General features: G+C 38.5%; 1 protein-coding gene across 1 annotated transcript in view; it reads right to left on the bottom strand.

Moving 5' to 3' along the window:
• The window catches only part of GRIK4 (glutamate ionotropic receptor kainate type subunit 4), a 5,029,336-nt gene that overhangs the window by 2,039,972 nt on the left and 2,971,825 nt on the right, over nucleotides 1-17,539 (bottom strand). The gene's annotated exons all lie outside the window — the stretch shown is intronic.

The raw sequence follows: 17,539 nt of genomic DNA, 5'->3' as shown, positions 1-17,539 counted from the left end.
CTGTAGGCTGTCCAAGTAACACCTTAAGTCAATGGTCCCATGCTTCTACCTGGTTATTGGTGTATGGAAAATCCATGTCAGAGACATCACAAACATTCCAGAATTTCTAACGGTAAAATGATGGCAATCATTGTGGTGCAGGAGAGTGGTAGGCATACTTTCTTGGTCAGCCACGCACATAATGATAGTCCAGAAATGTTGCTATGGGGTTAGCACATTTCGGTAGTGTAGACACAAGCTCCATAAATGCAGGCACAACACTGTCCACTGGTAGGAATGCCAGTGCAATCAGCTTGCAGATGTCTATTGAAAATGTAGTGTTTGTACCATACAGGTCCATAAGGTGGTGATGCTGGATTTGCTGCCAAATGATTTAGGCAAAATGGAACAGGCAACCCTTCAGGATACTCTTGGGAAAGGCCTCGCGGCTGGCATGGATTGCTGCCTTCTCAAAACCAGTCATGATCTAGTATGGATTTAAGGTGCATTCAAGATCTATAGCCATCCCCTTAAGCATATCCCACATATTGTTGTATGCTGACTCTGTTTCCGTGTCATTAGATAATACACCAGGGGAACAATCCTGGTAGTAGTGGGGGTACCAATGGATTCATGTAATGTGTACAATTGTCGGCACACATCTGCATGCGTTGGGAATGCGCCATCCCCAAGTATTAAATCTGCCCTGCACAGATCTGCCAGATTTTGCGCTGTAGTGAGCAGAACAATGGTGTCCTTGCCATCCATATCCAACTTTCTTCTTAGGAGAAAGTTACCACTCCGGAGTGGGTACTGGCTAACATCAATATCTGCTAAAGTTGCAATGGGTATTGATATGGACCCCCGTGCTCTCTGTCATATTCTGGTAATGCTGTGAAGGAGGGTGGCATAACAAGGCATCTCTTGTAGCACATTGTCATCCGCATTTCCAAGGACACTCTGCATTACCTGACTAGGCAACTCATTGGTGTGTTCAGCTCTCTGCCATAGTTCTCCCCACAGCACATCTACCTGTGCATTGGTTGCATTAGACTCATGTTGGTGTGGCAAGAATTTCAGCAGTTCTTCCCAATCTTCATGATGAACAGTGACAGCTCGGCCTCTACAGGCCTTTATTCTCCACTTGATACATGCCCAGTATCATTTGCATAGGACCTCACACTCTAAATGGTATAGGTAGCCCTCAGTCACATTGTGTTTTGGCTGGGCACTGTCCAGTATCTGCTGCCAAGCTGACCTGGTCTGTACTCTTATGCAGTATCCATCATATCAACAATACTTGTAGAAAGTCACTCCGAATCCATGTTCTACAGTCTAGCAAGGCAGAGCACTTGAATGACAATGAGGTATAGGCCAATATGAGACTGTGAGAACCATGAAGTACATCACCTTGCTATGACTACTATTATATACAGTGACTGACAAGCACTGTCTGCCACAATGGGCTGTTTGTAGCTCTGTGCACTTCACCTTGCTGCTGCAATATCCCCTGCTAGTGTTCAGATATTCTGTATGTCCAAAGTAAGGTGCAGTAGCCTAGTCAGGGGCATTCAGAACAGCAGGTGTCTGAGATGCATGACTTCATAATGCATAACTGATCCTGCATTTATGTTTCTCAAGTCTCATTTCCAGATACAGACAGTACTTAGGGATGTTTCCCTGTATAGCACACTTTTCTGCTTGCCTACCTGTACGTATGTGTACATTTTCTGCAGCAATCATAGGATAAATATGGCGAACCCCATGTGTTATACATGCTGCTCCACTACACTACAATCTGCCATGGTAGGTGAACTGGGATAATATGTCTTTGTTTGCCACATGTAATACGGTTTCCCTATTTTACAGTTATAATGAACATGGGGGTTGCTACTGTACTGTCATGTAGACAGTATAGGTGTGTAATGGCTATGGTTGTCATCTTCCTTTTACAGAGAGCTGTGTTCTGGTATGTTAGAGGGGGCTGTAGTCACTCACCTTGACATTTTTTTCTGGTATGTGCTTCCTATCCAGCTTGTATAGCACATTCCCGAATATCCATAAGGTAGAATGCTTCCTGTTCTTGTTACACCCATGCCACTAAATGTATCTTAGGCTACATATTCCCACAGTTTTAGGTGGGGTACGTCAACCTTAGCCTATATAATTCCTAGCTTTCCCACATTTGTATACATTCCTCTCTGCCTTGTTCCACGTGTTATCTGTAATAATGGCAGGACAAAGGGCCACTTACCTGTCAACCTGTGATAGCATGACATCTGGACAATCCATTAGTACAGGTAGGCCACAGGCCCAGAACTATTGACTCTATATGCCCTTACAGACTTACTACGTTGATAGCACAACAGGTTGTAGGAATGAGCATAACGTATTTGAGTGGTATGATTTCTGAAAATCAAATGTCTGCCAATCTTTTCTGACTTCCATCTTTAATAATCTGCCACTATACTGTCAGCACACCCCAGTGTTATGTAAAATGGCAGACAAATTGGAGGCACCCCTCTGGACATTCTGCAACTATCTGTACAGTTACATAGAATTATGGGAAGGTTTTAAATATAGCTCTGCCAAACTTCTTATGTTGCTATGATACTGGTAATTCCATTTGTGTGCATGTGTTCATGGCTCTAATAGCTGCAGCTTACAGGGTTGTCATGCTTTGGCGACGGTAGTCCCCATGTTTACAGCAGACATCACCATGTATTTTGTGTTTGCAGACCACTAGCAATGCTGGGGTTGTTGATGAAATCTGCACAGTACAGGTATGATTTAATGCTAAGTTGCTTGATTTTCACAGCCACGACGATCTCTCTTCTAACGCGGCTGTTTCCAATGTCAAAAAACAGCTGGGTAGCTTTCTTTAGAGATCATCGCAATGTGCTGGATTTCTATTCAGTGTGATTCACCGTAGAGTTTCTGCCTTTCGGCTGCATCACTCTGCAGTCTAGCGGTGCTGCGACCTTTTGCTTTCAGCATTGTAGCTCGTGGGGAAATGTCTCACAACCTACATGCCAGAACCACTAATTATCTTGTAGCCAGCTTTCAAAAAAGTTAAAGACTTCATGAATAATTTACTGATGTATGGAGTTATCATGAAGTACGTATTATGGCAGAATCATCAGCACATATTCTATGAGGGAAGCTTGCTGAGAGGATTTATGTAGATTGTTAGTGAATATATTCATAGATTCATACTAAGCTAACTGCCCTTGCGAGCCATTTTAAACCTAGCCAATTATCCCTTGTGAGACTCAAACCCTGCACCTTGTGTTTGTAAGGCAAACACCTTAACCATTAGGCCACGCTCCCAACCCTGCAGAGTAGACGTCCAAAATGGACCCCTGTGGCATGCCAGTATTGACAGGAAGGAAGGGAGAAAAGGAGAACAGCCATTTAACCCCTGGTATCATCAGTTAAATAGTTGTTAAACTGAGCAGTAAGGTTTGTGATAGCCCTATTTAAATTATATTTAAAATTTATATATAAAATAGAACATTTTTCTTTTCATTCTTTTCCATGTGTGCTTTTTGTGGTACTATCCTTGTTTTAAAATTTTTAATCTCTTTTTTTGTTGTGTGACAGATATACAGTTATGGCTGTAGGATTGCTCTGCTGTGGTATTTAATGAATTTCTATCACTAGATAACTCACAATAGGCCCATTATGCATAATGCTTTCTGGAATTCATTAATTCCAATGCTCTGGACCAGTTCGTTATTACCCCCACTAGAGGTAGCAACATCCTTGACCTGGTCATTACTAACATGGGCAACCATTGCTCTATACCAATAGTCAACTCCTCCCTGGTTAGATCCAACCACAAATTAATAACCTTGGAAATCCACATCCCTCCCACCCACCCCCACCCCCACAAAGGTAACCACCATGAAAAACTTCTCCAAAGCTAACATTGGGCTCCTCAAAACAGAGGTGGCTAACTTCACAGCACCCATGCAAATGGAGAATAGTTGCATGACCACTGAATCATACACCAATGCACTGTACAAACACGTACACAAATGCATGGATCTCGCCATACCCAATAGAACTAAGACGCTCTCCTCAAAAAAAAGGAAGCCAATCTGATGGTCCCCTGCCATAAACAAACTCTACAACAGAAGGAAGGACCCTAAACAACTGCTCCTTACACAACTTCATATAACACATTCTATTATTTACAATCCCACTTCTTGTCCTTCTATCTCCAATATTGTAACACATTATAACCCAGGATGTCAACTTCGTACATCTGACTAACATCTTCTGAACATCTACAAACCTGCAAAAAATATTGGGAAGTCACTCTATAAATATTTAGTTGCTCATTCCTGGAACTTTCTCCCTCTTAATATAAGGAGTATTCCACTTAAGGCCCAATTCAAAAAGGAACTCTAATACTATCTACTAAACACCTGGTCCTGTCCTTGTCTAGCTCCACACTGATTCCATATACCCTCCCCCTCAAACTATTTTTTTTTCCTCTCATTAAGTCTTCATCTTCCTCTATCTGCTCTCCACTTAGTAGTACCATTACTATTACAAATCAACACCTACTTCTTGTAAACAATTACTTCACCAAGATTATCCTTGTTTGTTACTTTACTGATATACTTAGAAAAACCTCTATAATCATTGTAAACGTACTTAATATTCACTTTGTTGTATAAATGTTTTGTTCTATGACTACTGCAATGTAAATTTTTTCTCTACTGACTGTAATTGCAACTGGAGCTTTTCTCCTTGGGTCTCCACTGAAAATGGGCCTCTGGCTCAGTTGGACCAACCCTGTTAACAAATAATAAATAAATAAATAACCGATGCGGAATAAGGCAAAATCCCAAGACTGGAAAAACTCCCTTATCAGCCTCAACAAAAGGTTGAGATCCCTCATCAAATCCTCTAAAGCTAGCTATGAAAACAGAACTGCAGGAGATAGTAAAGACAACCACAAGGCCTTCTATAGTTATGTAAAGAATTTGCATGGCAATACCCAGATTTGCTCTGAGCTACTGCACAATGGTACCTCCTATAATGAGCCAACATATATTGCCAATATACTGGCCGACAGATTCAGTGCTAACTTTACCCCCCCCCCCCCATAAGGACCAATCACAATACCAGTAGATTGCCAGGCACCCAGTATTACTGCTGCACAGGTTTAAACAGCACTGTCCAAGGCCAATAATACAGCTTCTATGGGACCTGACAATATCCTTGGTTGTGTTCTACATGAACTACAGAGTGAACTGGCACCTCACCTGTGTGCCCTGTTCAATCACAGCCTCACCTCAGGCTTTGTCCCTACCAAATGGCACACTGCTACAGTCATCCCTCAACACAAAGGAATTATCGCCCTATTAGCCTGATGAGTCTGATATGCAAAGCTATGGAATGCACCATCATGGACCTAATAAACAAGGATATAGGGAATCTTCAAACTCTGGATCCTACACAGTTTGGTATTGTGAAGGGTAGATCATGCCTGCTGAACTTGGTCGACTTCTTTGAGTCAGTCACCAGAACTGTGGATGAAGGCAAGGTGGTTCATATGACCTACCTTGATCTGGCCAAGGCCTTTGATACCATTCCCCACTCAGAAATCATAGAAAAACAAACTAAGCTAGGCATCAACCCCTATATCACTAGGTGGGTTGCAAACTGGCTCACAGATAGAACCCGCAGTGTGAAGGTAGCTGACTCCAAGTCAGACTGCTGACCAGTCACGAGTGGAGTCCCACAGGTTTCGGTCCTGGGTCCTCTCCTGTTTGGTGTCTACTTCTCTGAAGTTCAGGCCAACACAAAGGGACTCTGGCTGACAAAGTTCACAGACAGTTATAAATTGTAAGCTATTATTAACTCCGTAAGTGATGTTGACATCCTACAGAAAGGCCTCAATGACACCAACGACTGGTGTCAGAACCATGGCCTTAAGCTCAGTTCCAAAAAATGTGTCATCATCTCCTTTGGGAAAAACCTGATTCCCTTGAATTACCACATTGATGGTAGGCCACTGAACACAGAAGGCGTTATAAGAGATCTGGGAACACAGGTTGACAGCAACCTCTCTTTTGACCATCCCGTTGCCACTGTGGTCAGAAAGTTCTTCTGTGTGGCACATCTCATTACTAAGGGTTTTGCATCCAGGAAGAAAGAGGTCATTGTCTCCTTCTACTCTTCCCTCATTAGACCAATCATTGAGTACAATGCCCCATTTGGCATGTACCTCACTAGACACCTGCAACAACTGGAGAGACTGCAAAAGTACCTCATAAAGAGGATCATAAGCCTTAAACACTTGTCCTATATGGACAGACTAAAAAAACTCCAACTATTCTCTGTCTCATATCGCTTACTTAGAGGCGATCTCTGCTTGACTTACAAAGCCATGTCTGACCCAGTTCTGTTAGAAATGCTACATCTAAAGAAATCCCAATCCCTCCACACCACATGCTCCAGAGACCTCGACTGCATTACCATAATCAACAGAACATGCTGGAGGGACAGGTTCATAAACCAGAGACTACCCATGCCATGGAACAGACTTCCCATACATGTCAAGCAGAGCACCTCACTGACCCTCTTCAAGAGAAATCTTGATGAGTGGATGGGCAATAGAAAACTGACCCTGGGGATCACTTCAGTGGCTCTACTCAACAGAGGCACTTGGAACTAAGGTCGGGTGGCACGATGCCAGGGTAATCCTATGGGCTAGGCTTGTAAAGGCTCCAGGGCCATTAGTCTAGTACACACCTATGAACCTATGAATGTAATCATCAGTATTTACCCCTGTGGTGGTATCATTAAATGTGTATACTATTCGGTCAATTGCCAACCAGTAGAAGGTGTTGTCAACATTCATAAAAGAAGTGAAATGATTTTGTTTGTAAGAGATGCATCTTAATACAGCACATGTGTATTTTGGATTAAATATGTAATTTCTAACAAGTAATCAGGAATGATGTTTTTGCGGAGACTGAATGCAGACATTCTTGAAAATAATATTCTAAGATCATCTGTACAGTGTTGTTATTGCTCAAATAACATAAAAATAGCAGTATGATAGGATAGGATATATTTATACATTGTTTATAGCAAGTGTCTTGAGAGTGAATAGTGTATAATTAGTCATAACACAAATGTCAAAATAGTGAAACTTTAAAATGTAAATATTAGATTATCTACTACATGTACTACATATGTATGCTATGGCGCTAAACAGCCTGTCAAAATATTTAATTTAGAATTTGTTAACCAGGTTACAGCACTGATCCCAATGGATTCAGTCTGATCCCTAAAGTAAACATGATAGATATATTACATTATGTGCAAAGTAAAAGACAAAATGCAAGAAAAAAAAATATATATATATATATATATATATATATATATATATATATATATATATATATATGAATCTACTTCTAAATTTCGAAGTTTCACAATTTTGAATTTTTTATGGTCAAGACCATAAGATCAAACTTCGAAATGTAAGTATGAAAATAATAAAAACAAAAAAATTATATATTTTTTTTTACATTTTTTGCAGGGGGCAAGCACTCCTACACTCCCTGCTAATTAAATATACCAACTCCAAGACTGCACTACAGCGAGGAAAATGATACCATTCCATGCTGTACGGTGATCTCCATTTAAATGGTTCAAAGTTTCAAAACTTCGATTTTATGGTCTCGACCATAAGAAATTCGAAGTTTTGAAACTTCAAAAGTTAGAAGTACACCTATATATATATATACACACACACACACACACACACACACACACACATATATATATATATATATATATATATATATATATATTTATATACACACACACACACACACACACACACACACACACACACACACATTTTTTAATACAAAGTAAATATGATGGCAGGCTTGAGGGTATAAAGTCAATTGATATCTGACGTTATACACAGAATGACTGACAAAACATGCATTATATACAAAGTGGATATCAGAGATGGCAGGCTGAAAGAACCACAGTGAAAAGTACAGTCAGAGCAAACTATGTAAAGGTAAACAATTCCTTTGGAATTAGGGAACAGAAGCACTTGAGCATTTATAAACTTGATTACATTAGCTGTGTCCCACTTTCCTTGCCTACAGTACTACAGGATTCAGTGATTATTGTTTGTTTATGTTTATCCTGGTTCCAGTATTTCTTTTTAGTTTAGGGTAGGAAGAGGTTAACTTAATGGCCAGAAACAGAGCAGTTGAATTGTCTTGCACTCTTGTAATGTGCTTTTAGTTCTGATCAGAATTTGGGGTAAGAGGAATGATCATTAAGGAAAGAAGACAGAGCGAGATCACTCTCCTGTTAGGGAAACTTGGAAACAAGTACTAACATGGCTTCTGCAAGGAGATCAGGCCCAGCCTGATGCACATGAATATAAGCAGATGTTTTAATTTTAACATTTTAACATTGCAGCATTTTGATAGCTCAACATTGTACTTTCAGGGTTAAGACTGTCAGTCTATTGCTATTCATTAAGTTGTTAGGAATGCCTTTATACTGTATGAAGAATCCTCATTATTTAATATGTCCTATAATAATAACACAGCGTAGTGATTAAAATGTTATTTTAACATTTGAGCTAAAGTCAAAGCTTGTTCTTTACATTAACTTAAGCATAGTTTACTGTTACATCATTTACAAGTAACCTCCTTAGAGATCTACAGAGTTGAGTTCACAGAACAAATATTTTATATGCACATCACAGAGTTAAATATATTCTGATCACTTTCATATTATTATTATTATTATTACAATCCTCATTATGTTTTCAGAAAGTAGTAGTCTTCCCCTCCCCCTCTTTACCCTTAGTCAGACCATACACTCTTACAATGGAGAAGTGAATCAACATTACAGCTTAATAATTTGAATAGATTTTTTAAAACGTAGACTGTTTCCAAGACCAGAAAATGGCACATCACATTAAAATCACAATAATCTTCTATTGGAATAAAAATGCTTTACATACTGTATTACTAACGTTGAACTGGAATTCGTAAAGCAGCAGTTTTGTGCTACCTTTAAATTTATTCAAATTACCTTGCAGCAGCTGTTAAAACAGATAGCGATTCCCTTGATAGTGTACCTAAAAGTTATTAATAGTCAAATATGACAAGTACATTGTCATATGAAAGAATTTATAGCAAACAGACTAGGATTTGATAAGTATAAATATATGCATAAGGTAACAGCACATTCTCACGAAGTCTGGCAAAACGTATACTTTGCAATGTAGATAATGGTCCCTTGGAAGTTGTATTTTATCAACTCATAAACAATCAAAGAAATAATATTCAAAGTACTATGAAGAAATGTATAATTCAAAGTCAACTTCAGCTTGGGAAACTATAAATACATGGTCAACTCAACTATTTTTGTTACTAAAAGGAAGAGGGGCATCTGCTCTTGCTGATTTTATTCTGTTTCGAACCATCCTGCATGTGGCCTTCCCTTGTTTTAATATAACTTTTGGTGCCAACCAATATTAAGAATGTAGTTGCATTTCATTTGTTTATATAGCTAAATGTATTACTTATCATGCTTTCTATCCGGGAATATCCCTAGAAAGTTAGGTCAGTGGATCTACAAACAAATTGTGCTGTTAAGAGGAAACTACAACAAAAAACTTTGTACAAGTATCCATCTACACATTTTGATTTTTCTGTCTTAGGAAATGTAAGGTTAGACTGTAGTGGGGGTGCTGGAATATGATACTGTCTTAACCTATAGGGAAATGTATTGAAATTGCCTTTGATTGCACCTGGTGTTAAAAAGAATGCTAGAAGTAAGAGTGGCTTAAAGACAAAATTGTTGAAATGATATAGCAATTTTATTAAGCAACTGTTTTCATAGAGATTTTAAATAGGTTTCAGCATATTTTTCTTCAAACAGCACTGCCCAAAAGTTTTTATATTTTTTAGACTTTGTTTTGTTTCTTCCCATCTATGCTTTCATTACTCTGTTTTGATTTGTATATCTTAATCATGTAATTTATAATTTAAATGGTAGAGTTAATTGAGCTATTTATGTCTGAAGTAGTCCTGTATAGTTATTGAGTGAAAGCATTAACAATCTTTCCTTGACAATATAAAATAAGACCATTTAGAGAATCCTGTATCCTACTCCTTAGATTTTTAAAACTATTACTTTAATCATTATTTTTGTTCAAGCTTGTAGAGTTACATTTTTTTTGTGCATTTTTGTTTTCTTGTTCTGCTTTTTTTTTGCATTATGGATTCTCTAGACACCTCTGACATTAAGATTCTCTCCCTGCTAACTTTACACTCTGTTTTTGCCCCCAGCAATATGAGTGTTACATTAAGGGTTATCACCATCAGAAATTCCAGCAACAGTACCAGTTGTAAGCCTCATATCAGTCAATATCACCTTTTCTAAAGTCTTTTTCAGAAGCTTAAGACTCCATTAGGTTATATATATATATACACACACACACACGCACATATGTACACACACAGACACACACACACACACACACACACACACACACACACACACACACACACACACACACACACACACACATATATATGTATGTATATAGTTAAGATGAATTGGTTCTTGTATTAGTCAATTTTTATGACAAGATGGACTAATGGATGCATGTAGTAGCTTGATTGGTGATCATCCAAATCGACCAAGTGAGTGAATACAGTATGCGCATGTATGTTCCTCAACATAACACTACCCTGTCTATTGTAAACTGCAATGTCTTTTGCCACTGACTGCCAGATAGGCTCGGATACCCCTGTGACTTCTGAAAGGATAGAGCAGTTTACTGGAATAGTAATGGGTGGATAAAGACAATTCTCAAGCTCAAGAAATTCACACAAGTGTAAAATAGAAAATTATTTACATGAACCTTCTGGTCTTTCAAGGGCTCTATAAAAGCATTGTTCTGACCCTACAGCACACCATGCATGATTAACACCAGATGTCTAGGTGTGCTCCACCATTCTGAGAGAAATTCTACAAGTAACTTTTAGCCTTGCATGCAGTTATAGAACTCAGCATTTGCAAACCAATACTTTATACACTTTTATAGCATCCTGTTTCAGCATTTTAAATTTCATTGCGTAGTGTACCGCCATGCTTCAGAATAGTATAAAGTGCCCAGAATTCTCAAGACTTCAAGGGGCCATGAACTATACCATAATGTTTAAGATGATTTTGGACTTTACCATCGTCCTCAAAGTGACGGCTAACAAGAAAAAATACAAACTGGATAATATCTGTAAAAAGCTTTCAACACATGGAACTGAAATAAATTAGCAGAGGCTGATCACTGCCAAGTATACAATCTAGTTGAAAGAGTGAAATGTGTGGATGGTCAGAAAAGAAGCTAAAATGGATGAAGTTAACAACAAAAGCAGACTGCCATTAGGACAAAAGGGCAGAAACCAATAAAAAAATATTTAGGTAGAATTAAAACATGTCTGGGAGTACCTACACCTTCACCCATGGAGAGGGTACAATATCAGTTGACTGCCAGGATGCAATCATATAACCTCTCAAGATACTTCCATCTTCTGCTTACTGGAGTGCAATGATAGGAAACCAATATTAAGGAAAGCAAAAAGCAAAAACACAGTTGTAGCAGAGATTAGGATCTTACTTAGTTATAGCAGCATATTTGGACCTTTGGGTAAGTGTGAACTGTAATATGCATGTTTTAGGCTATAAACAATGCCAAGCAGTTCTTATGCTTGTTAATAGTCAACTTCTTTGGGGGCAGGAAAGTGAGTGGAATACTGGGGAAGTGAAGCCTAAAAGAAGTGCATGGCCTATTATTAACAGTACAGCGACATACCCATGCTGAATTGCAAGAGCATGAGCAAAGGATGGCAATGAGCTGTAACCTATCAGCCTACTTAAAGGACCATTACAGGAAAAAAGTGAAAAAAAACATTGGTTTTATCTTGTCCTGAAGTGCTACACAGTAAAAAGCTGTCTATAGCACAATAAGTACATATTTATTTTAATTTGTTTTCTAACCCTGAACGACCTCATGGTTGGCAAACATTTTAACATTATATTCTTTTCTTACAAAGCTATTTTTACCCTTAATTCACTTAAAGACACAGCTGATGAGATTGCAGTGCCCTTGTCTATGCTGTCAAATCACTCCTCCATTAACTTAGACTACAGCAAGTTTGAGAATCCTCAGTAGAAGTGCCAGTGATCATGTGATGCTCATATATTTTTTTCCTATATATGCATTGCACAAACAGGAAAAAAAGTTTGGAGAAATGTAAAGATGCAGTTAAGATAACACACTGTTATGTACAAGTGAAAAGGTTTTGAGTGCCTTGTGTTCCTCACTTCTTCCTTCCCTGAGTCAGTGAAACTATCATATTTCATAACCTGCAAACCTTAGTTAATTAATTAAGTTGTTCTCAGTCATCACCAGGCTTCTTCCGCTTCAGACTACAAAAGAGTCAATATGTTGACAACCCCAAGGGAGGGAAAGAATGCAACTCTCCGTGACACTGTGAAAAGAAAAAAAAAATGAATTTTTAACCTGAACAGCTTTGTGACACCAATGGGTCTGACAAAAAAAAAAAAGACAAATGTGTCTTTCTAAGTGTGAGATTTCCCAGCTAAGAAACTTTCAAATGTAATAAGCCAAATCATATAAATGTTAGGATGTAGATGTTTCATTCAGCCTCAAAGTGGTTTGCAATGATGAAGATGACGTGAAAAGGAATGCCACAGAAGGGAATAAACTGCTAAGTTTTTTTAATACATGGAAGTATGGGGATCATTTTATAAGGAGGAAATCCATTTTGGTGTAATGAAGTGTTGCTTTCAAAGGGCATTTGTCAATTAACTCACACCAATGTAAAAGATGTATGACTGAGTCATCACAAGGGAATGTAGATTTACAATGCAAACATTGGGGTTACTGTGCTTCTATAAATCAAATATTTTTCAGACTACATCGATTAAAGCCTTTTCTGGTAATCAGAAGCTGCCAGCAGTAGACCTGACCTGAATCTTTGAACCAAATACATGGAACTATAAAACAGTAGATTGGCTATGTTACTCCCGTCAATTACGAGTGTGTTTTGATTGCTTAATTATCCAGCTTCTCATGTACTGTTTTGTATTTGTTTGTTGCTTTGAAGCTACAATTGTATGACTGCTATACTACTCTAGAACTGAATTGAATCTGTCATTGGGTTGCCTATCTGCAGCGATAACACATTTTGAGTTTTACACTTTATCAAACTAACTAACAAACAGAATGTTGTGTGTAAATGCAACAGTAGTATATGATGTTGATGGTAAAAATACTTACAGAACTGTAAATTATTGTGTTCTTCAGTTTTCTTACCTGTTTAAGGATGTTCTCAAGGGCCAAACATTGCATGTGTTCCTTGACCAGTCTAAGGTATTTTGCTGACTAGAATATACACTTAGATTAGAAAACTTTTACAATCCTTTACTTATACCCTTGTGCTCTGACTAATTAGCCATATGCTCGATCCTGACAATTCACAGATAAAATCTCAGATTTATGGCTGAATGTATCATGTGGCATGGGAAGTGACTGGGGGTTCTGTCTAAGAAAAGGGATATCCTAGAATATGTGAGGAAAGTAAATCTATCTGAAACACTATATGTGCTCAGTCTTATGTGAAGGATTGGGACGGACTGAGTTAACTTATGTACACAACCCTGTCCTGTAGTGGTACAATCACACTGCTGATCAAAGATTGGGGTGGGATGTGAGTATTACAAAGCAACATTCTCAAGGTAGATGGCCACTGGTGAAATTTACCTTCATTTAACTTGACTTGGCAGGCTTTTGTGGACAAAATAAGAACTATGTTAGCCCTTTTAAAAATCTCTTGTATGCTATATATGGGCTCAGAATTACACACAGCCCAGCATTGTTGGGATAGTATTATAATGCTGTCATTGACCCTAGGATGAAAGATTACCTAGTGGAAGGTTGAGACTGCTGGACAGTATTAACCGAACCGCATTTCTCAACTTTGTAAAGATGTCCACTACACTGACATATGGAGAATGTTACATCCTGATTATACAGAATGTTTGGACTATTATGTGTTTAGGGATTACAAATGAGTTTTAGGTGCTAAACTCCAGTCTAGAGGGAGTGGTGTCATTGTCAGTTCAAAACAAATATCTAATCACAATCCAGTATTTCTAATTTTATCAGGGCCAGAGACTGAGCTGTCACCTGGGTTATGGCATTGATATCCCCATTTACATGAACATAACAAGGGTCAGGAATGTTTTGGGAAATGGATTGCATAACACTAGACAGTTGCTGATGGGAAACATGTATCCTGCAAGGCTCAAAGAGAGATATTCAAATTTTAACTCAAAGAATGGCCATGTTATCAGTATAAGGCAAACACTAAGGAAGGGAGGCCTACCTAAACATCAGAGACTTCTCAAACACAAACACATTACATAATACATCCTCTGCAGAACATAGTACACATAATATATCATACACCAGTGTCTCACCAGTCAAGCCCCTTAGGAATAACACAAAAACAAACATCTTAGTCATAAGCAACTCAGTTGTGAGAAACACAGATGTCCCTCTCACCAGGTCACAAAAGCCCTAGAAGAGGGCAAATCTGTGCATATAGCCTACCTAGACTTAGCTAAGGTCTTTGACACAATCTCCCACTCAGGCATCATTGATAAACTCGCTTAGCTGGGTATCAACCCATATATATATATTGTCAGGTGAGTTGCAAACTGGCTCACTGATGTCAAAATAGGGAACTCCACCTCCTCCAGCAGATCTGTAACCAGTGGTGTCCACAGGGATCAGTTCTGGGACTCCTACTGTTCGGAATCTACTATGTTCTTCCCTCATCAGACCAATAATAGAGTACAACAGTCCCTTTGGTATGTTCCATTCCAAACAGCTGAGGCAATTGGAGAGACCACAAAGGTTCCTTACAAAGAAAATTCAGGGTCCTAGAGATCTGTGTTACGTGGACAGACTAAAATCATTGTCAATTTACCCTGTGTCATACAGTCTGCTCAGAGACGACCTGCATCTTACATATACAGCAATCTCTGACCCTGATTTAATGGAAATGCTGCACATTACCAAGTCAAAGCACACAAGGTCACTCACTCGAAGGACTTTAACCTGGTATGTGACATGAACAGAACTTGCTGGAGAGAAAGATTTATCTCACAGAGGTTTCCTCCCCATTGGAACAAGCTTCGTATTCATGTTAAACAAAGCCCCATATTGGCCTATTTAAGTGTAATTTGGATGACTGGATGGGTAACCAGAAACTCACCCCAGGGATTCTACCTGTGTCCCTCTTAACAGGGGCAGTAAGTACTGATTTTAGTGTCTGCTTGAACCAGACATCCTTGGGAACACAGGTTGAACTTGCCTAAGCTTGTAAGGACCCTGGGGCCATTAGCCTAGTAACCTCCTATGATAATATGAGCAAACCTACAAGTGGCCAACTCTGAGAGACGGAGAAAATTTGTTAAGTTGGAAAAGTAGCATGTCTGATAAAAGGGGGAGAGATCAGTTTACTTTAAGCAATTTTTACTGAGTGATGTGCATCTTCTCCCCAAAATAATTGTGAGAGAGATATAACAAATGGTCACCCTATGAAACTGAGCAACTGGGCTAATAAAATGAGTCATAAACACATACCAAGAGTTTTCCAGGATCTTTCTTGGAAACACCTTCTTCCAAAACAGCAAGTTTACTTAGCATTACTGTGTACTTGGAAGATGTTGTATTTCCTTAGTTAGAGCTCAATGCTAAACATACTTTGGATAATGATAACACCCTAGATAAATATTTATTTTTCAAGTGACTGCTTGTTTGAGTGCAGAAACATCTGGTGTTAATGGGATGTCAGCAGAATTATTTTACAGTTTAAAAAAAACTCTGGCTCCTAGTGTGTTTGTAACTATACAAACAGCTTTGGTAATACCACACACAGCCCACTTCAGGTAGAGCAGCTGCAGATGTCCTGTCTTACAATGAATTGAAGCCAGCCACTGACCCAAGGAGCTGTAGAGGATATCTCTCATACCTTTGGTCTCTGATATGCTGACCAAAATGTCACCTTAGCTCAAACCCCATCATCTGCACTTGATACATTATCACCAACAAGACCTTTTAAAGGGAAGAGAAGGAGAATTATAGCTGATAATGCTATGGTTACTGTATATCAGCTACATCAACTAGTATCCTTGCATAATGAAGCTGTACTAGCTGTGTTCCTGCTTTTCCTATGGCTACTATTACACTGAGTGGCAATATTCTGTGGATGTCCCTGGCAACATTTTTTTTCTGGGATTTTTTTTTTTTTGCAGTGGTGTAAGATTCTTCACACAGACTAGATGGCTTATCTCATGATGAATAACATGCTGTTCTTTGCCATTCACCTAAAAAGGATTACCAGGTAATGATGGCCCTAGTTACTGGTCCTGTTTATTTTATAGACAGTGCTGTACATGATGTTTAATCATAGAGGCCGTCATGTAAATACTGAGATTGGATTCGTCAAAGCACTAGTAGTCAATTATTTTTTGGGTGAATATGTTATCTGTCTCTACCACCTAAAGCAGAACATGTCCATTATCTATGACTTACTACATCAATTTGCTACAATGCCTGAGATGAGCATTTGTTACATAAAATCCATTATATTTCCCCTAAAAGATCTGTCTGATGTGATCTTACAGGTCCTTCTACTAATAGGCTTCTGGGCAGCTAAGGAAGTAATGTAACGGGATATATCTGATAAGAGAAACATTAGGTTACTTAACATGAATTGGGACCCTTTTTTATTTATTTTACATTTGTTTACCAGGAAAGTCCAACTTGGAATGAGCCAGTTTTCAGTGGAGGCCCAGGGAGAAATGCTCCAGACACATGTCTTTGCAACATGGGAGAAACCAGAGTACCCAGAGGAAACCCACACAAATGCAGGGAGGGCATGCAGACTCCACATAGAAGGCACACCAGCTGAGAATCGAACCAAAGAACCTCTTGCTATGAGGAGACAATGCAAACACTGTGTCTTTTATGAGTCAATACTACTTTTCTTGTGTAGAATCCAAACACGTAAATTGGTAGTGTTACCAAAATTCTTACCTATATGTCGGCTACTTCCTCATATGTACTTAAGTGAGCAGATGAAAAAGTCACAGTGGAAATTTATTTGGAATTTAGATTTACTTAGACCATCATGATAGAAAGTAATGCATCCTTTGAAATGTGTAGCAGTACGGTATCATCTACCCTCTATGTCTATGTACTTGTCATAGTGCTATAAAACATGCACATCTATAATGGTGTTTTAAAAGTTGTCTGCAGTATGCCTAGGACTCATTTAAGTTATAATTAGGATATATATGTATGTGTTTTATATATATATATATGTATATATATATATATATATATATATATATATATATATATATATATAATATATATATATATATATAT

The sequence above is a fragment of the Protopterus annectens genome, chromosome 8.part0, assembly GCF_019279795.1.
Source record: "Protopterus annectens isolate FY-2018-M chromosome 8.part0, PAN1.0, whole genome shotgun sequence".
NCBI classification, from domain to species: Eukaryota; Metazoa; Chordata; order Ceratodontiformes; family Protopteridae; genus Protopterus; species Protopterus annectens.
Note: the sequence above shows the minus strand (reverse complement) of the source record. Positions and strands in the feature narration are given on the sequence as shown.